The sequence below is a fragment of the Dermacentor albipictus genome, chromosome 6, assembly GCF_038994185.2.
Source record: "Dermacentor albipictus isolate Rhodes 1998 colony chromosome 6, USDA_Dalb.pri_finalv2, whole genome shotgun sequence".
Lineage (NCBI taxonomy): Eukaryota > Metazoa > Arthropoda > Arachnida > Ixodida > Ixodidae > Dermacentor > Dermacentor albipictus.
The window spans coordinates 26,371,463-26,392,499 of NC_091826.1; the positions used below are offsets into that span (position 1 = coordinate 26,371,463).

The 21,037-nt window shown below is 42.9% G+C and overlaps 1 protein-coding gene and 2 long non-coding RNA genes across 7 annotated transcripts in view; 1 reads left to right on the forward strand and 2 right to left on the reverse strand.

The window, feature by feature from the left end:
* The window catches only part of bma (SCY1-like protein bma), a 550,265-nt gene that overhangs the window by 465,298 nt on the left and 63,930 nt on the right, over window positions 1-21,037 (reverse strand). The window lies entirely within an intron of this gene.
* Window positions 1-21,037, forward strand: part of LOC139060912 (uncharacterized) — a 65,363-nt gene that overhangs the window by 32,329 nt on the left and 11,997 nt on the right. For 2 of the 4 annotated variants that reach the window (XR_011515089.1, XR_011515091.1), the window contains one exon: window positions 7-292. The exons of the other annotated variants lie outside the window; for them this stretch is intronic. This is a non-coding gene — a long non-coding RNA (uncharacterized lncRNA). Of the gene's footprint in view, window positions 1-6; window positions 293-21,037 lie in introns of those variants that run through there. 4 annotated transcript variants of the gene reach the window in all.
* Window positions 9,047-19,287, reverse strand: LOC139060906 (uncharacterized). 2 transcript variants are annotated; one of them, XR_011515087.1, is made up of 5 exons: window positions 18,911-19,287; window positions 17,640-17,696; window positions 16,404-16,594; window positions 12,163-15,063; window positions 9,047-12,091 (listed from the first exon to the last, which is right to left on the reverse strand). It is a non-coding gene; the product is annotated as an uncharacterized lncRNA (long non-coding RNA). The 2 variants fall into 2 exon arrangements; XR_011515086.1 differs by having other exon boundaries at window positions 9,047-15,063; window positions 18,911-19,286.

A 21,037-nucleotide genomic window follows, 5' to 3' on the forward strand; every position in this document is an offset into this window, starting at 1 on the left:
CTGCAGAACCAACGCTACTACACATGTGCAACCAGTCGTTCCTGCCCCGTATGCCCCACTGCTGCTGCCTGTCGTAATGGGAGTGGGACCTTCGTCAAGCGGACTGTCGATTTTGTTCCCGCCCCCTCCATCATCTTTTCTTTCCCATCATCCGATGGGAAATAAACATTATTATTATAACTGCAATGCAACGTGCGCACGCATCGATGCCACGCGGCGCGCATGTCACATCAAGTGTCCCCACGCGCACACGTACGCATTTATATAGCATTAGTGGACGATACGTGCTAGCAAGCGCTGGTGTGGCTCTATATGATATTTCATTCTTCTGCAAAGACAAGCCCAGCATCGCTAAAACTCTTTCTATCATAGAAGAGTTTGGCAATGTCTCCGGTGCTCGAATGAACAGCTGTAAGAGCTCAGGGCTGTGGCTTAGATCTTGGGCCATTGAACCATCACATTATACTGGCATTGAATGGTCTTGTGTGCCACCTAAATATCCATGAGTTCCACTGGCTGCCTACAAGTTACGTGTGTGCTACTGGAGAGAGCGCGTTCCAGCCCTCCAGTTCCACCACAGATAGCTTTGTCCCCCGTCATCTTTCAATATTCGGAAGAGCACAAGCCTACAACATGTTTTTCGGAACCAAAGTTTTCTGTCTTTCCCGCTGTTCACTGCGCAAGGCTTTACATTCAGCGTTTTCACAGAATGTTTTCAACATTCGTATGGTCTCCCAGTTTTGAACCTATGAGACGCGACAACATCTTTCGACCAGGGAGTGCTAGAAGGCTACGGTTGGTGCATTTGTACGTGCGACAGTTTCTGGGATAGCTCCCATGGGGTATCACGAGGCTTCTTGCAGGTTAGCCTTGTTCATGTCCTGCCAGAATCAGCGGTATCTTCAAATTTTCTTTCTATACCTTGTTTATAGGGATTCATGCGTGAACTTTATTTTTATACTACTTTCCCAACTGTTCGTTTCTCTACAGGTTATTTATTCAGCAAAAACAATTTTACGAAGATTTATTACGGATGCTGTTTTCGCTGCAGTTTTATCGATCAGTATACATCAGATTACCAGGACATGACATATTTGCAAGAGTGCGCAAAATACCAGTTCCCCCTTCTACAAAAACTTTCTTTTTCACAAATTACACGCTGAAACCTTGACACTTAGAACATGGCTTTGGTAAAGGAATATTTTCCTCTCGTCAATTCGTTGTCACCTTTGTGACGTGCCTCAATATATTGAACACTGTATTATTGATTGTAAAGATGTCATCTTATTCTGGGATGTCCTCGACAGAAATTTGCAAAAATGTCTTGACCTAACTTCTCACAGTATCCTATATCTTGTTGTTACAGGTGATCATGCACTGTACCATATGTTTTTACTGATACACCTGTATAGCCTATGGAAAACTCATATGTAAGACCGAAATGCCGAAATAACGAACTCATCAATAGCGCATTTCGCTCATATGAATACTCACTTGAAGGACATTTACGATCAAGAAAAATGTCAGGTAGATTGGTATGCACTTTTCATCAGCTGTTCAACTTCTCCTTTCAAGTTTTTGTGGCGACGGCAGGTGTTTGTTGCTGTGACGTTTTCGTTGTACGTACTGCTCGTATACCTGTGATTGCTCATGACTACTTGGTGCTCATAGTATCGTAAATAGTTCCTGTACATATATCATTTCATTCATGGTAATAAATACCGTCCCTAAAGTAAAGTCACCTCGCTCGACAAATTCTATCTTCCGAGAAGAGACTGCTCAAGTGCGTAGTGTGGTTGCTACCTTTGATCCCGTACCTGAATGGATTTCGCGTCCGGACGCTTGCGTTTGTTTGCACAAATTTTGAACTTTCATTGGACCGCGTACCATGCGTGTATTTGTCCTCTCATGTACGTTCAAATGTCATTTAACATAATTGGTTTGACACTACTCATAATTCCACGCAATAAAGAAAACAAAAAGATGCTGGCGTGGCTCAGTGGTAGAGTTGCTGATTTCCGTGCAGTGTTCCCCGGTTCGATCTCGGCCAGATCTAGGGATCTTTCTCTCTCTTTCTTTTTTTTTCATTCCCGGCGATAGCTGCTGTGGACACCGGACAAAGGTGGCGGAGGCGGCGGCGGCGGACACCATCTCCACCCGAAACACCTATTGGAATGAGCTCATAAGAGCTTACGCTGTAAAACAACAGGCAAAAAGACAAAATCTAGAGGCCTTTGTGTTATAACTAAGCGGAAGCCTCTTCGTCAATTAATAATGTACGTTGCACATCTAATTTTTTTCCTTCATGCTTTTAGCCATTGGCTAATTGTTTGTGCTTACAGTTATTGATAATTTGCGGTGTTTATATATCGCGCAATTTCAAACCGATGTATCATTGTGGCGTCATAAGCACCTTGAAGAGCGGCTGTGCACAATTCTACACCGCGCGCTGCATGAATTTCGAGGAAGGCAAGTCGGAAGGCATGCAAGGGCGTCAGATAATTCTAATGACATTGAGAGCAACAAACAATTTAGGGCTTTGATGTATTAATTTTCCCCAAAATCTTGATAGTGAGCTTTAGCATGAGGGCAATTTAGGCAAGGCTGTTGAGTGCGTGATGCAGCCAAAGCGTTCGTTCATTCTTGCCCTGAGAATTCTTTAGTGTACTGGCGGTGTATTAAATATTCAAGAGACATGATACCGGCATACCAAGTCGGAAAGCTCACAAGCAAGAAATAACGCTCTTTGCGCTCTTTGCAATGCTTCTTTCACTTCTTTTAACCACCATTCTTTCTTATATTTTTTCAATGTGTCATTGCTTATTCAACGTTTCCACTATTTCCTTTGCTAACATCCAAGAGAAAAATGAATGAAACAAAACTACAGCATTGCCACACAGCTCAACCTGTTTAATACACAATGAGAGCAAGTACTAGAAACATGGCCACGTTCCTTGCAGATAGTTTCAAGAAAGACCATACTAAAGCGTTCAAACTTTAAAAACTACCCCCTTTCATGGCGCGTCTGTCTCTTTCAATCTCGCGTGTTCCCCGCATCGCTCACAAGTTTTCTTCCTCGAAACTTACATCGTGTGAGTTTTCCTGTCAAGGTCTGTTTCGCTTCGGCAGCCATGGTGATGCGGCAGCTGTTGAATAATCCAACAGCTCTGACCCGCGCCTACGACGCGCAATCAACAAAATTTGGGGGGGGGGGGGGGGGATGGGGGCGAGACGTTTCCGCGTTGTCATTGCCGCGCCTCTAAACAATGTTTCGGGGGAGGATGGAGGTGCGAATAAATTATGGGACGCCGCGAACGAATGCCTACAGAAACAGCTCGCATCGTCCGTTTCTTTCTTTACAACTTGGCCTTCTCGCCAAGATTCCGGTCGGTATTGACGTGTTCGCGCCAACGCGAGAAACGGGCACCGCCGACTCCTTTTGCTCGTGCGATAAGATCCCCGAATCGCGCTGCGTTGACGCGCCTGCGTCAGCTTATCAAATCAAGGAGAGAGCCATCGATTGTGGCGAGCGCAAGTTACGCGTACTAGCCAGGCTTCCGCGAGTAATCAATGCAAGCGTCATCCGCGCCGACGAAATGCCGCGAAGAGACAGACTCATATTTTCGATAAGTAGATGAACTCGAGGAAAAAGTGATGAAAGAAGCTGGAACTACTGGGAGGACTCTTGAGCTTCGCCTTCAAGAGGGGGAACGCGACAGCGTTCAAAGATCCCTCACTTACTTCTCAAGATTCCTGGCAACTGTAGCTTACGTAACCGTAATTTTTTTCCCGAAAGCGCTGGCTGTGAACGCTGTGCACTAAGGCAAGCTTTCTGGTTGTTCTTTTTTTTTTTTTTTTTTGATGGTGTGGCGAGGAAGCAAGCAGGCCGAGCCGCTCCTACTGAGACAGAACTGAAACGTCAGCTGGAAAAGGGGTTCGCGTTTGAGTTTCCGCCTAACAGAATGATCTTTTCTCGCATGTTAAAATTACAGTGCGACGCTATCACGTCTCTAGGTTGTGTGCGTGTCGCATTTTCCGAATTTTCCGAAGCAGTTTACTTTGGGAAATCCAATTAGTTCAGTAACGACCATGCACCACGGGGAGGACGTGCACGGTTGGAGAGGTGTGGTTCGGAATGATTTTTCTCGGTCAGCGGACGCCGACACCGACGCCGGATTTTCTGCGACGAGGGGCCCTCGACGACGTCGCGTTAACAAGAAATGTCGCGAGAAAGGACAGAGAAGAGGAACCTGCTCCTACTTGGCGTGCCGCGAACACACGCTACGCTTATAAAGATGAAATATGTTTTATTTATTTATTTATTTGTACATACTGCAGTCTACACAGACCAAGCAGGTGGGCGTATTTCCGCAAACACTCATGTAGGACAAGAATAATATATGCTCTTGTGCTACACATATGGAACAGGAAAAGGAAGAGAGCGAAGAAAAAAGAAAAGTAACAAGTTGGCATTTTTGTATTGCAAAGGACGATATTCACACTATCATAAAAATGCACTGGGATAGTCATCATCATCATCAGCAGCAGCAGCAGCAGCAGCAGCAGCAGCAGCCTGGTTACGCCCACTGCAGGGCAAAGGCCTCTCCCATATTTCTCCAACAACCGCGGTCATGTACTAATTGTGGCCATGCCGTCCCTGCAAATTTCTTAATCTCATCCGCCCACCTAACTTTCTGCCGTCCCCTGCTACGCTTCCCTTCCCTTGGAATCCAATCCGTAACCCTTAATGATCATCGGTTATCTTCCCTCCTCATTACATGTCCTGCCCATGCCCATTTCTTTTTCTTGATTTCAACTAAGATGTCATTAACTCGCGTTTGTTCCCACACCCAATCTGCTCTTTTCTTATCCCTTAACGTTACACCTATCATTCTTCTTTCCATAGCTCGTTGCGTCGTCCTCAATTTGAGTAGAACCCTTTTCGTAAGCCTCCAGGTTTCTGCCCCGTAGGTGAGTACTGGTAAGACACAACTATTATACACTTTTCTCTTAAGGGATAATGGCAACCTGCTGTTCATGATCTCAGAATGCCTGCCAAACGCACCCCAGCCCATTCTTATTCTTCTGATTATTTCTGTCTCATGATCCGGATCAATATCTATCCAATAGTCAATATTCCATCAAAATGACAAGTTCTTGTCAGAACAAATGCACTTGCATGTTTAAAATAAAGCCACTGCAGCTTCACCCAAGGCAGCGAGGCCTACTCTGCGGCTGCTTCTGGCAGAAGGAGCAAATGAGAGGGAAAAAAAATGAAGGAGAGCGAAGGTGAAAGAGAGAGAGAGAAAATACAAAGAGACCGATGGATAAGTGCATGCGAGATGCGTGATACTACCGTGTGCCAAATGTCCCCAGCGGTCTATGGCAATGCGCAAATGGTCCGGACGGCCGTTATGCCCAGTGAAATGCTGAGTCATCACAAGTGTTACTGGAAAAGCAAAAAAGCACAGGAGAAGCAATGCGGTCAAGAAGGCATGAACAAAGGGGCAGGGAGGGGGGGGGGAGGGGAGCGGGAGTAAGCGCTTTAAGGTAACTAAGGCATTCGGTGTGTAGAAACAATCCTAAAGAAAAAAGAACGAGACAAACAAACAGACAGTGGAACAGACAGGCAGACGGCCAGATAATGAGAAGCACGAGGACCAAATAAACAGGGAGAACGGCCTTCTCCCCAGGCAGCAACAAGAGGTCCCGTCACGTTGTCCCAAATGTCAAAAAGGAAGCAATGCTGAGGAGATGCCACCACTGTAGCCATGAAATAGAGGATTCGAAAATAAAGTGCAGCGAGAACGCTTAACAGAGCGGAAAGCAGAGGCAGTGAAGGGATGCCGAAAAAAAGTAAGGACGCCGGTCGAGACGGCAGAAAGGCGGAAAAAACGGCGCAGAGAGGAGGTGTAGCGCAGAGCTGAGAAAGGGTGCGCGGGCTTTCACGGCTGGGCGAGGGCGGGCAACCGCTGAATGGAAGAGGAGGCAGGGAGCCGGCAAAGCGTAAATTCTCCGCGTGATGGACGGCATCGATCCCCTGACCTGGCACCGCCACAGGTGAGACGACGTTGCCCGTCGAAACAAGCGCCGACGGCGTTTCGGCAGAGAGAACGAAGGGAGAGGGGGGGGGGGGTGATGAAACTGAGTGGCGAGAAGAAATAAAAAAGAATACCCGCGCAGTGCGAGAAGAGAAGAAAGGAAAGAAGGACGAGTTTGGCAGGAAAAGCGATGGGCAGCAGCGGGGAAGGAAAAAAAGAAAGACAGGGAAAGGCGGTGAGACGGTGCATGGAGGTGTCAGTGGCGGAAACACCTAGCGGGCGCGTTGTGCAAGACGCTGCAGCACCTGTCGGCGGCGGCGTGTCGCGAGTGTTGTCATGTTGCTTCCGTGCCGGTACTATAAATATACGCACCCCGTTGAAATGCTCCCCGAGCACCACTCTTGCCGGGCCTCTTCTTTCCTACCAGACCAGGGTGTCTCGTCCATCTGACAGCGTTCGCAACGTTAATAATGGCACCTCACGCTCAGCCGGCACCACTTTGATGACGTTACCTGGCGTGTGCGCGTTCAAGGGGTCCTAAAACGCATTCCAGATGGTAATCACGTCGAAGTTTCCTGCTTGCTGTTTAGTGCTAGCGCTTCGGTGTTAATTTATAATTTGTGTTCGGCAATACAAGTGTGTAAGCGCTTATTTCAATAACCAACCCGACGTTTGCCGTTAGTTTATAACATATATGGTGTGGAAACGTCGTTGGTGTTAAAATTTTATTCTGAAATCAATGATTATCACGGGGTCTATTACTAGCAAGACAGTGCCACATAGAAGTACTTAGGAGCTAACTGCCTTCATAGACGTATTGTGTCATGATGAATTGCCTGAGTATGAGAAGCAAACGTGCTCGCGTCAGCACCACTTCATTGTATTTGGAAAGATTGGGTGCGCTTTGTAGACGATCACAAGGAAGAAGACAGGACAGGCTTCTTCCTTGTGATCGTCTACAAAGCGCATCCAATCTCTCCAAATACAATGAACCAACTTGCCCAACAACGCATTCTGCTAAACTACTTCATTGGTCACGCTGTTGCCATGTATGAGCCGTTGCGCAACATGGCCAACGGCAAATGCTGTCCCGACAGCTGCTATAAAGAAATCGAAGCTTTTTCGCGGCAATGTCAGCGTCTTTTGTTGTTAAGCTTCGGCGTCAGAACAAACGACGGGTGCCAACAATGACGACACGAGATCAATATGTGGTCCTCGAAGAGAGATAAGACTAATCGAAGAAAGTTTTCGCCATTCTTATGTTTTGGTGCTGCGGCGAAGAGCAAGTAACAAGGTCGGAGTGAGATCGAAGCGGGCTGTCTTGACGCCGCCATGTTGTTACGCTAGCCACGCTCATCACGCAAGGCTTGCAACGCTAGATCGAAGCTCATCATCATCAGGCTACTTTTATGTCCACTGCAGGACGAAGGCCTCTCGTTGCGATCTCCAATTACCCCCTGTCCTGGGCCAACCGACTCCAGCCTTGCACCTGGGAATCTACTAATTTCATTACTCGACTTAGTTTTCTGCCGTACTCGACTGCGCTTCCCTTCTGAAGTTACACAGCCCCTTTAGAAAAAAAGCAGACTGCAGCGACCATCAACGTTTATAACCTGAGTAAGCGAATAGCTTCCTTATCCCGCTGATTGGCTCGTGAATGTCTGCGGACTGCTGAAATGCAGCGAATGTACGAGCAAGCCCCCGAAGACAACCTTCAAAGCATTACTTTTTATTTTGTGATACGTGAATACGTTCATGTGTATGATGAGGATGAAAAGGAAGGAAAGGTAGGGAGGTCATTCATTATATAATACACACTAAGAAAAAAAAGAGTATCCCTTACTCTTTTCGAAGAGTCTGGACTCGTCACGTATACGACTCACTTTGTGGGAGACACCCGAACTCTCTTTTGGCAAAGAGTCCCGAGACTATCTGCTCAATACAAGGTGTTTGCGTGACTCCGCACACAATAGTCATGCATACTCTGTTGTAATAGTCACCTATACCCTCTCAAAAGGGTCACAAGACTAGTGCTGAGGGAGTCCGTTAACAATTTTAAATGAGTCGAACGACTCAAGATAAAGTGTCTCGTGAACACTGCAAGAATGATTCAGGTAACTATTATAGACGAGTCCGATGACTCCACCATGTGTGTCAAGTTACCCTTAGTGCGTGGTGCCGGCCTCTTGCAAATAAAGTAAGGTAACTAATCTATGTAAGTCGTTTCACTCTTGGATGGCAGTGTCGAGCCGCTTTTCAAAATGTGTCAACAACTCTTGCTGTAAGTACACACGACTACGGCTAGTTCTCAAGAAGACTACTATGAAAAGACAACATAGGATAACAAAGAATCCACAGTAAACTTGACAAAAAGCACATGGCAGGTTAGCAAGAAAAAGTTAATATTTCATCAATCTTTGTTATTGTCTTCTGGAAAATTCAAATGTATAAGTCAGCACAGAATCACTATGAAAGCAAGACAGTTCTCTTTACCATTAAACTGGAATCAATAGCCAACTAAGCAAAACAGTCTTAAATAAATATCCAATATGTAGCCTGCAGCTGCATATGCATGACACTGCAATGCCACTCAGAACCATAATGAGACCCCAAAATATTATGTAACTCATGTAGAAGGTTAATTCACCACCGCACAAGTCTCTTATAATATGTCAAAAGATTCATAAGTTCCACCTATTTCCCTGTTCTAAAAGACTTAACTTACGACTTAACATTCTAAGCAAGTAAGCTACACATAACAAATAAGAGAGGCTGCACTTATGTATAAAGGAGACCCATATAAGGAAGTGCAATAAAAACAATATTCCAACTTAAATTACATTACCTATGCATTATGCTATGCTTGCTGAAAACAACTGGTTGGCAATTGATAATCCAGTCTAATAGTAAAAACAGCTGTCTTACCTTATGGTACTCTTGTTGGCACTTTTTGCCACACAATTTGTGCATGTTAGCGTGAGATGAAAATTGATCTGAAAAACACATTAAAAAGTTGTGCATCAATTTTATTCTGTCATACAACATGCAACAGTGTATAAAAATCTCATAACTGACAAAATTACAAAAATAAATACAGCAACACTTATACTGATCATTTATTTATGTTGAGAAACATACTTTTGCAAGACTAAGTAAAATAGCTGACACAGACAATTTCACAGGTCGAAATAACCGCTAATACAAAACTTTCCATAATGCAAACACGTTGACAAAATAAGTAGCACAGGCAGCTGTATTTTGTTACGGCAAAGATAGCGCATGAATGATGAGGACAAGAGAGGAAGCAGAACACATAAACAAACTATACCCAGCTGCATGCACGCAGCTGTAACAATACTCATAGTGCACAAAGATCCAAAAGAAACAAAGAGGAAGATGTGAGGAAGGCTTCTTTTACTCATCACAAGTCATCCTGTAAGAGCACATTATGCACTGGCTGTAATCTATCCTCAGGACATACATGAATAAGTTACTTTAGGTGCCACATCTATAAATCACTCATACAATGTTCTTGTGATTTTCCTTATTCCAATCTTTAGCTTAGCAAGCATGACTGAGTTACGTAAAGCCTCCCTACGGCTTGGCACATATACACAAAGAAGTGTTTCTATAAACACTGGAAGTCACGGACGGATGACTGACACATACCTCTTTTATTTGTTTTGTCTTTGTCATTATGATTACCTACCACAGTAGTCTTTTGTAGAGTGAAACACATCCAAATAACACACTGTGGGCAACCAAGTGTGAATACCTGTTCTCGATTTCTACCTTTCTCTGGTGTCCCGCTAAGGTAACAATGGTGCGAAGGATTGTCTTCCCAACGTATGCATTCCCATACAACAGGAGCAGATGATAAGCCACATTAATGGTGCATGAAATAAAGCATCTGTGCTTGACTTTCCACTGCCGTTCCAATCTGGAGTGACCTTTTTTTTTGCTTTGTATACACTAGTACAGGTGCTACGTAGTCCCCTTGGCACCCAGAGCAATTCTCACCCCACAGCAGGATGTCAATTTTTTTTTAAATTCTAAGCAGAACTCTCGTTATGGGGGACAATTGCGAACTTATATTTTTGCTTTGTATCTTAATTATGTTGTTGACCTTTAAATTTAGCCACTTTACTACTTTTCTGCAGACAGGCCATTGCACCAATGCTAGGTTTTGAAAACACCAGAGCAGGGTAGAAAGCAAGAACAGATATTTATAATTTGGGTGCCCTCTCTGCATTGCATGGATATGTTTCAATGCACGATAAGACTACTTGGTAGCTAAACATATAAAAGTTAAGAGAATTAAGCTCAAAGCCTACCAAATTAGTAACTGGGAATTTCATATGTAAATTAAATTTCCTGATTCCCAGTGATGAAACAGTTTTGAGAATATGTGCGAAGGCAACCAAGTCACTCATGCTCACAAAGGAAACAAAATAAAAACAAGCAAGATTACAAGAACTTCGAACTTGCAACCCAAAGTAAGACACCTGACATGACTGATTTATGTATTTACTGAGCATAAATTACAGCTGCGCATAATCTGCTTGAACAAGATGACAAACAATGAGTTACTGTTGCTTTCTCTCTGGGGCATTTGGCTCTTCTGAACACATGCACATTGTATGGCACAGCTGCGTGGATGTAGCTGGGCATAGTTATGAGTCAGCATCACTTTGTTATTATGGTCCTTCACTATTATTGTTATGATTTATATTTGGCAAGCAGCCTAACTATCGGGTTGATCAGCTGTATTTTAAACAAAACATACTGACAGATTTCCGTTTCTAGCTAACATAAGGAGGCGGGTACATCCTTTCAGATTTCAAGAAACAGCTGTGCAACAGAAAGTCTACAATGACCAGTACCTTTATTATTAAGTGCCATGTACTAGATCTTTCTGCAATGAATACCTCTATTACCAAAAATTGTAGTCTGAAAAACTAATTGGAAAATATTTACAAGTGACAGATACTAGAACTGCATTACAATTGCAAATTTTTTCGTAAACAATATCACAATAATTGAAGTTTTATTAATTTCAGCAAAATGGCTGACATCCTATTATTGAGGCTAGTCAGTGCTGAAGGTATTGTTAGTTTGTAGGAGTCCTCAGACTGACAGCTCTGAAATATTTATCGCCATACTTGGTGGAACATGCTTTGCTGTTGCAGATATTACTTAGCCACAAAACATTTTGTAAGCCTTATGGGACAATTCTGTGTGGAAGATAAACCTATCTGATCATGTCTTTTTGGGTTGTGTATCTCGGAACTGGTGCTAGTCTGAGTTCTTACAAACTAGACGTTATTGAGTACTGTAATTATAATGCCTGCCACTGCTATAAATTTCTGTTAGCGAAAATTGTCGCATTGTCATGAAGCAGATATGTTCAATTTTTAGCGGCAGTCACTGCTGAAACACTCAGTACAAAGCACAAAACAAAGATATGGAGTCAAAATGTAAATGTCGAACAAAGTTATAGTCAATTCCTCATTTCACAGAACTGTCTTTTTTTCTGTTAGTTTGCCAATACCAATTGCAAATCCACAAACATTTTAGTATTGCACTTCTGGTAAATGCAGGAAATTTCAGTGTTTAACAGAAGCCCTTGGGAAGACAGCCCAGAGTCGCTTTAACAAAAAGACTTGCATTCAATCTGCGTTTCTATGTTGTAGGTCACTATAGCAAGGGGCATGTTTTGCTGATTGAATATTACTCGAAACAGTCTTATTATTCGTACTAGAGGCTTTGAAAGAGAGCAAATTGTAGAGTTCTTCATGCAGATTTCATATATGTCATTAGTATTTCTTTAGCTGCTTCTTGAGTTATGTCCCACACAATGGGAAAATACACTGATCTTTGCGGGCACTTTCTTGTGTACTAAATTTTCACAAAAAGCAGTGTGCTGTAGCTACCTCAGCTCTTCGTAGACTACAAAGTACCGATATCTATTCAAACAGCATGTAAAGTTACTAGAAGTATGCAAGATTAGTAGGCAGGCAGAGAGGCCTGCCTACTAATCTTGCATACTTCTCATGCTATTGTGAAAAAAAGCTATTGAATATACTTCAAAAACATTTTCTCACAATAGCATGAGAATAACCTTATGCACTTATAGTTGTCCTATACTAACGAAATTTGGCATACGTACTCTTCAAGATATGCAGAATGCTCATATCTAATTGAAATTGCAATCTGTAAAATTATTTAATGTGGCCTAATATATTCTTGCATAGTTCCAGTAATTGTACAAGCCGTTTGGATAGGTATCACCACTTTGCAGTATACGAATAGCTAAATAAGATACAGCATGAAGCTATTTCTGAAAACTTTATACACAGGAAAGTGCCCCCCAAAATATTTTGCCACTGTGTAGGACATAACTAAAAAACAGCAGCTACACAAAAATAAATGACAATTCAAATCTAATAAAACACTTTATGAATGACAGTATATTCAAATCTCTAGTACAAATATATAAAAAAGTTGTTTCGAGGAGTTAATAAGTGGGTGTCAGTGTATTCTACCAAAGTGTTAGAAAATGCCTTCAGGCATACCATGGGGAGCTTTATAAATAGCACACGCACGCATCTGCCTAAAAAGCCCCATGCCCTGCTTGAATTCATTAGTCATTTTTGCATTCTGTTGTATGTCACCATTTGCATCCCTTAACATAGAGTGCACAAAACCAAAAACAGCCTATTACCGTATTTACTCGCATAATGATTGCACTCGCGTAATGATCGCACCCCTAAATTTTGTCGTTTTAATTCGATTTTTTTTATTTCCCACGTAATGATTTCACCCCGAACTTGCTGCAGCGATGTGTCACGTGCCAAATCTAGCTAATAATGATCGCGCTTACCATCTGTCGACTGCTATGCGAACGACTCTTCAAGACAAACCAAGCAGTCTGCACGCAAAAAACTTTCTTAAGCAGATGCCCCATTTCATTGCTTTCATCACTTTCCGCACTTCTACGACAAAAAAAAGCTACAACCAAACTTTCCTTTATTATGTGTAGGCTTTATAATGGTTGTGGTCAATAAAAACAACAAAAAAAGGCGTCTTTCGATTCTTCTCATCTGCACTTGTGGGCACGCAACAAATCGCGAGCGGCAATGATAGCAGCCACGTTTACACTGATACGTTAGAAGTGTACCCTATTCATTCGCCGACGTTTGTAACGCAGCTAAGATATTCACCCACCCTTAGCGGAAACGTGCCACGTTAGGATAGTGGTGAAGACAAATGCCGCAGTTTCCGCAGCATGTGTTCCTATGTCACTGGCAGCTAAGTGCGCCCATCTGTTTCTGTCCCCTCAAAGTGGGCATGGCTATGTTATTGCCGCAAACTTGCAAATATTATTCATTACTAATATGGAAGAAACTGTTTGAATGCACTGTAATGTACTCACGAGAAGAAAAATGCATTCGGCGCGTTCGGCTTGCACTGCCGGCCACAATTTTTTTTCGTGTCCTGCACTACATACAGCAGCAGCCGCCTATTTGTTGACCTGTTGTCATCCCGTAGTAAATGCCAGATAATATATTTTTTTTTCTTTTTGCGGGAAAATTAACCAGTGTAATGACCGCACCCCTGAATTTGAGTCAATTTTTTTTGCAAAAAAGTGTGATCATTATGCGAGTAAATTGGGTAACACACGGAATTTTTAGCCTGTAAAGGGGTTGTATACAAATGGGGCAGCCCACTCTAGTGTGACAATAAACAAATATTTGTACTCACAATATTGAAACCAGTCATAACATATATCCTCACAAATTTGGAAATGAATAACCAAAGAACCTTGCTGATTGTCTCATTAGTGTCCTAAACAAGATCTTTTGATGTTTATAATTTCTAGTTTAATTCACTTTCTCTAGTAAATGGACTTTGACCTAGACTACTCAGAGTAGGAGACTAACCCAGACCTGGAAGCCAATATTTAAATCTGAAATAAAGACATTCATCCCACGACCACGTCACTGCTATGTCATCAGAAGCGTGCATCCATGGACTGTAAAATAATTTTTACATGATCTGTACTGTTACTCTTGCACTAATAAATTAGGAAATGCACTTGCTATTTAAAGCACTGCTGTAAACCTTTGTGTTTGAGAAATGAAATACTCAAAAGTGTAACACAACCAATGTGTGCATATAACCTACGATGCCTTTGACATTCGTCAGTGTGACAAATGGGCACCGAGAAATGCAAAGGGCATCATAGCTTTCTTGTTTGAAACCTTGTGTGCGAGTATATTACTGGTATCTTTGCAGTGAAAGGAAGTCACATTATTATCAGACTTATGAGGGGAACTTATGTTTCTCTAGTTTAATATTTTCTTTTTTGTGCTCCTATATTCTTGACTTTTCCAAGAATAATGGGTGTTTGAAATAAGTACTCTATATTGCTCTTAAATTTTTCCTGCACAAGAGCTCACGTTAGGTTACATTTCTTGAACACTTTGCAGTGCTGTAGATAATCAAAAGAAAGAAAAAAACGCTGTAAGTTTGCATTTTAGCCTTCTGTATAACAAGTATGAATCTATCAATTACATACACAAGTACAAAAGAACTACGAAAAACTGGGCATAAAGACATACATTATAGTAATAGCAGGAATCGATGGTGAGAATTCTAATAGAAAGGAACCATTAAAAACTAGGCACTAAAGACACATATTAATTATAATAACACAAGTATTTGCTAAGAATTTGAAGAGACAAATAGAATGTCTCTTCAAATCACTCCACCCTAACATTCATCCATGGTTTGATGAGTGACCACAGTTGGTGATGCTGTTTGGATAAGTTGCAGCTGAGGTGCAGCTGTGAAATAGGCGGAACATGTAGAGAGGTCACCAAAGGTTGCACGCTGGTCGCACAGCAGGTTGCCTTGATCTCCGGACTCACTCGACACTCATGTGTTGAGCCTGGTTATACGCCGTTTGCAAGAGGCCTGGCCCGTGTGTGGTACGGCTTTGGTAAAATTTCGAGGCAACCTGAAAAACACAGATCGATATCTATAAGCACCACAATATTCTTCACCATAGGGCAAACCTGAAGTTTACCATGGGCACATAGCAGATAATGAAAACAGACACAAGCCACCAGACTTCAGGTATAAAGATGTGCAAAAGTGTAAATGAGTGTTAAGAGCTGTTTATAGGATGGAATGTTTCATTTTGTCTTTTGTAGATGAATAATAGTATCTTAACATAAAGTCAAGTGTACTTGGCCCTCCCTAAAAAAATTTAAATTATGGGGTTTTACTTGCTAAAACCACTTTCTTATCATGAGGCACGCCGTAGTGGAGGACTTCGGAAAGTTCGACCACCTGGGGTTCTTTAATGTGCACCTAAATCTAAGTACACGGGTGTTTTCGCATGTCGCCCCTCTCGAAATGCGGCCGCCGTGGCCGGGGTTCAATCCTGCGACCTCGTGCTCAGCAGCCCAACACCATAGCCACTGAGCAACCACGGAGGGCATGGCCCTCCCTATTTGTGTAAGTAGGCAATTCCATGCGAGCTGTACCGACCTGGCACACGACCACTTGAAATTTTTTTTGAAGAACTGGAGGCCCTTCAATATAGCGCAAATGTTAATTTCAAAAAATACTTAACTTAAAAAGTTTTTTTACTGGCGCAAGCACTAAGTGAGATTTTGTGTAATGCACCAATCTATGCATCATAAAAGGCATAGCAGAAAAATTGGTTCCTTCATTAAAGGGGCCAAATTTTTCGGGACTATAAAAAGAGGCCTTACACCAAAAATTGAACTGCTTATTAGCCACTGCTCAGTTTATTATGGGTCATTAAACATGGACAAAATGGCCAATTAACATTATTTTCATGAATCTGGCTTACAGCAAAAGCTGCAAATTTATGTAATCCACATATTTAGGAGTTGTGCTGCATGCAAAAACTGGTTTCAGGAACATAAATTATACAGCAGTGCACAGAGATGCGGATGAACTAGCAAAAAAAAGTCAGTTTTGGTGTGTTTATCGGCATACTTACTATTGAGGCAGTCCTAGTAAATTTATGCCCAATACCATGTATGAGTGTACACCGTATTCTTTTTAGATTGCTAAAGCTTTATCAAAGCAGTTTTTTGTTAAGCAAGAAAAAAAATGTACAAGTGGTCTCCTACTGGTTTCAAAATTTGCAGCGCGTTTCGTCTAATCCACAGAGCCTTTTGGCGGCTAAGGCAAACTGCATGGACTTGAGCATTCCTGCACCGATAGCAGGGAGTCTAAACTGCTTTGAAGTTAACTCTTTCATTGCTGAGTGGCTACAAGCCACTTCACTCAAAAAGTTGCCACTTAATCACATGTACTTACATTAATCTTTCTGTCGGCTTCCAGCCTGCTTGGCATCATCACGAAGGCTGCCAACTCCCTAGTGGACGTAGTCAGGACATGGTGGTGGCAGGACGCAGCGGCAGGAGCCGCCAAAGGCTTCAAACTCCCTAGTGGACGTAGTCAGGACACAGTGGTGGTAGGATGCAGGGGCGGGAGCCACCAGAGTGTACCTGCAGCAAATTTGCACAAATGCTCTTAGTCCTACCATGTCACAATTTACAAGAAAAATTAAGCAGTCTGTGGAACATGGATACCAATACAAATAAATGTAAACAGTTAGGTCCCACAACACAACTAGAACATTGACAAAGAAGAAATGGTACTTATGCTTATGAAAATCCAAGCAATGAAAAAAAGAGAATGTGCATCCGATTTGTGCACGGAAGCTCAGTGGAAACCTGAGCTCATACCATCAAGTGATCTGCTAGTCAACTGCAAGCCTCTTAAAATGTCATTGTATATTTTTTACACACACTATGTTAAGCTGCATTAAAACAAGTTCAGCATCTCTAAATATAAGTAATCACGAAGCAATTCAATTAATGAATTCCAGTGGTCGATAATGCAACAAAGTGCACGCTCTGATGAAGCTGGCCAAACTGGGTAGTGACAAGTAACAGCGTGGTTCTCTACATCTTGTTTTTCTGGCTTTCGCTGTAGCATTAAAATACACAAGAAATATCACATTCCTGACATTTAACCCTGCCAATTTTTATTCCATAATGCATAATACTTCAGCAAGAGCAATAATGCTGTCTTTTAATCATAAATAGTGATAGAACAAGAAATTTTACTGGAGCTAATGTTTTGACAAGAAAACTTATCTCCTTCTCTTTGTCGAAACATTGGCTCCAGCGATGCTCCTTGTTCTACGGCTCTTCATCATTTCAAGTCTCTGACTTCCTGTGTACCTCTGTACTTTCAATGTTGTATCAATGAAATTGTAAATGTAGCTGATGAAGAACTTGGGCTTGTTGGTAGACAATGACAGAGTAACGGCGCAACATAGAGATACGGACAAAGGAGGCTCATGTGTGCCGTCTCCTCCAGCTATGTCTCTCCTTTGGACAATTACTCTATCTCGATGTAAAAGTATTACCCTTTGCACAATAATGCTGAAATGAATAAAGGCCAGGAAAGTGGACACAAAAATTACAACAAATAGCATCTTATGCTAATGAGATATGCGAAAGTCCCTGCTACGATCTGTCTCACCAATAACGTGCTGGATAAGATGGCGTCTTCTTCTGGATGTTGGCATTTCTTGAATACCTAAAATAAAGTACATTTCAAAATTACAAAAATACACAGAACAGCCGTAGCAGAGGAGATAACGCATTGTTTAGTAAAAGAAAGTAAACTAATCTCTGATGCAGTGCAGACGAAATTTCCTTTATTAAATTAGCAGAATAATACATCACACTTCATTTCATTTAATGCTGTGAGCGTTTCTTGGTACAACAAAGAAAGGTATTTCTGCATGAAAACAGTAAAATAATCATAGCCTTCTACTTTTACAAAATACGCGACAGCGACTAAGCCAACTACAGCAGTATATACTTAAAATTGTTATATGCACATTACAATAGCCAAGACAGGAGAAACTTGGGTTTATATGTAGCTCACCAAGAGGTACCACCTTGGAATCGATTCATTTCTGCTTGCCAAATATCTGCACTAACATAAGACTACAAATAAAAAGACCCTCGTTTTCATAAAATACCGGACTCAAAATAGAAAATCCAGTAGGAATACCACAAATTCTGTGCATAACACAGCCAGGTTTTGTGCGCCTAGTAGGATTTACTATATAAAGGTTGCAGCAAATTCATGCTTTTAAATATTTACCACCATGAAAATAAAGATTACATAAAAAATAATAACATTATACATCGGCTTAGATTGTCAGCTAACGTGTTTTGTGTTTTCTACTTACAGCCAAATGCACATAAAATTTGTTCTCTTTCAGCGCTTTTAAAGCGCTGTGTCTGTTCGCTTGTGCATGCAGCCGCTTTACCGCTCTTAAGATATCTGTGCTGCCACATCGCCTGACACTGCCATACAGCGTTGTAGCGCTTTTATTATTCGCGGTAATATACCTAAAGCGCTAGTAAATCTTCAGAATACACAAGCTGTCTTTTCGACTACCTGTCTTCGCCAGCGAAAGTTACACTGGTACTAGTATTGTATCTACACTTCAAGTTACGCAGGACAGTACTTGATATTCTACGGATCTTTCGATGCGACAGGCCACTCGTCACCGGAGTCGTTAAGAACGGTGTTTCTCCTGGCAGTACAGCTTTGCAATAATTTCAGATGCTCTCCTGAGGCTTCCGTCTGCCAGTAGTATTTTCGCATACATACGCGCACGCATGCCCAAGAAACGTCTGTGAACTGCCAAGAGAAACGTGGCGCAAAATGTAGCCATACCGGAAGGACCGAGTCCGCGCCGTTTGTAAACTCGGAACAAAAGCTGATATGCTTACCTGAGACGTTAAGAGAAATATGGCACAGGTCACAGGTCCCCGCTGGTAGTGGTTCGTATGCATCTGGTCGTCTCTGTCCGTTGCGATCTCCCATATCACAATGAAAGATGCAGTGCAAACCGCAGCACTTCGGACGCTTCCGGCGAGCGCACTTGCTCGATGTCGGCAAAGACGAAATCGGCGAAACGCTGCTGCTGGCGGCGGTCCCCTCGTCGCAATCACACAGCACGGACAGAAGCTCCCACCGTAACTTGTCGCAACGCTTGGTTGCAGTCGTCCCTAGCGCAGCGATTTCAGAACCACTCAACGACAATGTATACTCGTGCGTGATGCAGCGCAACTTTAAAATGGCGTCATGCTATTGACGGCTTCGGCTTTGGATCATTTTGTAGCTGCACAACTGAGCAGAACAGTTGCGCTAGTTTCGGTTTTGTTTACTCGCGTTGAAATAAAAACTGTTTTGCTCACTGATAATTTTACGTCACTTAAGTAATGTTCACGAATGAAACAGCCATGAATTTAATACGCGTGTTGAAATACCCGCTACGTTCACTTGGCAGAAGCAAAATTTGCTCGTCCGAGCGTGGTTGCGTTTGAAATATCTATCGGTGGGCTGTCGGAGCATGCTCGAAGTGTGAAGACGCGGCGTAATTGTCCTTAATTTCCTTAGATATAACGGTGCGGCTGCCCTTGATTTCCGTCTAGTGCAGTTTGCTCTGATGTGAGGTAGAACTACAAAGCCGCCCATGTTGCTGAATGATCTAGTGCACCTGAAGCTGCCAGAACTCCGGCATTTCCTCCACAAGTTCTTGCGACTGTGTGCCGCGATCACCAAATGCGAGCGTAGTCATTTGGCGGAGATTTAGCAGCACATTTTCTAGAACTATCGTTCACCGCTCTCTCACGACATGGAGAAGCAGTGTGGTTGGTCCTTGGTAAAAATTTCTATTTATTGCGAATTTTGCGATAGCAATTATATGGACACAACCGTCAAAATATATCTGTCGGTGTTACCGTGAGCTTTCGTATAAAGTCAAGTGCGATAAGATCCTATCCCGCGCCGTTGGCTGTGCGCGTTAAAGGAAGTGTTCGAGGCTGAGCCGGGCTCGATGGGCGCCCCAAGTATCTATAGGAGGTCACGTGATAAAACGCGCGCAAGCCGGGAGAGGGATGCGGGATGCGCTAGTTTAGCGCGCTTCTCCTCCTCTAGCCGTTGCTCTAGCCCGGTCTTGCGCCACCCTCGCTCTGTCTTGGTGATAATTTCCGATGGACGCAAAGCTGGGGGGGAGGGGGGGGGGGCGCTCAGATAACGCAATTTTGCGGAGACGCTTTGACGGAAGAGGCAGCAGAAGCGTTCTGTCCGCTCTGTTCGCGCCCTTCGTCAAGCCAACGCTGTGACAGCGAGTGTTCGCCGTCATTGAGTGAGATCTGTTGTATGCACGTACGCGCATGACCCAGTGCTTCCTAATTTAAGGAGTAAGCGAATGTTTACTGCAGTTTATTCAGCCGATGAAACAACGAACATTGGTTCCAGCAGTAGTTCGTGCAGTGGTTCAGGCAGCATTGGGGCGAAACTGCCGTATTTTTGTTTTTATATTTCTAGGGGGTTCCAAAGCAGTGTTGCGTACGTTAATATTTGTTTGTGGCCGCGGAACGCAACGCACAGTAGCCCAGTGGCTTTGGTGTTGCGCTGCTGAGCTCGAGGTGACGGGTCCAATCACAACCGCGGCAGTCGCATTCCAACGGGGGCAGAATGCGAAAACGCGCGTATACCGTGCATTCCGTACACGTTAAATAACCCGAGCTGCTGAAAATAAATCTGCAGCTTTCCATTACCGTGCGCCTAAACCTTCGAAATTTAGTTTAAGTCGCGGGATTACATTTACAATCGACACTGTTGACGGCACCTACTGAACTTATCTCTTTGCTGTGCTCTCTTTAGTAGCCAATACTTTTTTTTAGATTTACTTATGGTCAGAACCAGTGTGACAAATCCAAGTCTTCCTTATCATAGGAATCCAGCTATGGCTTAAGCGTGTGAGGTATCAACAAACATGGTCAAGAAAAATCAATATATAGAGTTCGAAGTAATTGCAGAACATGACAAGGATGAAAGAATGATACACG